A 1,457-nucleotide genomic window follows, 5' to 3' on the forward strand; every position below is an offset into this window, starting at 1 on the left:
CCTCCCCATTTCGGGGGTCCCCTCACCCCAAATTCAGACTCTGTCTCCCCAATTTTGGCCTCCCCCTCCCCAGTTCAGTGTCCCCCTCCCCGTTTGGGGGTCCCCTCCCTGTTTCAGGGTCCCCTCCCCGTTCGGGGGCCCCTCCCCGTTTCGGCTCCCCATTCAGGGTCCCCTCCCCATTCGGGGTCCCCTCCCCATTCAGGGGCCCCTCCCCATTCGGGGGTCCCCTCCCCATTCGGGGTCCCCTCCCCATTTCGGGGTCCCCTCCCCATTCGGGGGTCCCCTCCCCGTTTCGGGGGTCCCGTACCCCGACTCTGCGCATCCTCCTCCTTGCCGAGCGCAGGATCCCCCGGCCCAGGTGCTGCAGCGGCCCCGGGCCCGGGGGGGGCCCCCCCGCGGCCCCCAGGGACCCCCCAAAAGCGCCCACCACGGCCGCCTCCGCCATCTGGGGGGACACAGCGAACCCCAAAGCTGGGGACCCCCACACCCGGGGGGACCCCGAAATGCAGCCCCGAAATGCATTGGGGAGCCCCAAAATCTGACACCAAACCCGACCCCAAACCTACTGGGTACCCCAAAATCTGACACCAAAATTCATTGGGGGACCCCAAAATCTGACACCAAAATTCATTGGGGACCCCAAAATCTGACACCAAACCCGACCCCAAATCCATTGGGGACCCCAAAATCTGACACAAAAATCCATTGGGGACCCCAAAATCTGACACCAAACCCGACACCAAACCCATTGGGGACCCCAAAGTCTGACACAAAAATCCATTGGGGACCCCAAAATCTGACCCCAAATCCATTGGGGACCCCAAAATCTGACACCAAACCCGACCCCAAAATCCATTGGGGACCCCAAAATCTGACACCAAATCCATTGGGGGTCCCCAAAATCTGACACAAAAATTCATTGGGGGACCCCAAAACCCGACCCCAAACCCATTGGGGAACCCCAAAATCTGACACAAAAATCCATTGGGGAACCCCAAAATCTGCCCCAAATCTATTGGGGACCCCAAAATCCATTGGGGACCCTAAAATCTGACACCAAATCTGACCCCAAACCCATTGGGGACCCCAAAATCTGATCCCGAATTCATTGGGGACCCCAAAATCTGACACCAAAATTCATTGGGGAACCCCAAAATCTGACACAAAAATCCATTGGGGAACCCCAAAATCTGACACAAAAATCCAAATCCATTGGGGACCCCCAAAATCCATTGCGGACCCCCAAAATCTATTGGGGGACCCCCGAATCCACCCCAGAATCCATTGGGGAACCCCAAATCTACCCCCAATCCCATCGAGGGCCCCCCAAATCCAACGGGACCCCCCAAATCCACCCCAAAATTCACCGGGACTCCCCCAAATCCATCGGGGACCCCCCAAATCCATCGGGACCCCCAAATTCTACCCCCAGACCCCCCTCGAAAATCGCCCCCCCC

The sequence above is a fragment of the Onychostruthus taczanowskii genome, unplaced genomic scaffold, assembly GCF_017590055.1.
Source record: "Onychostruthus taczanowskii isolate IOZ18803 unplaced genomic scaffold, ASM1759005v1 scaffold822, whole genome shotgun sequence".
NCBI classification, from domain to species: Eukaryota; Metazoa; Chordata; class Aves; order Passeriformes; family Passeridae; genus Onychostruthus; species Onychostruthus taczanowskii.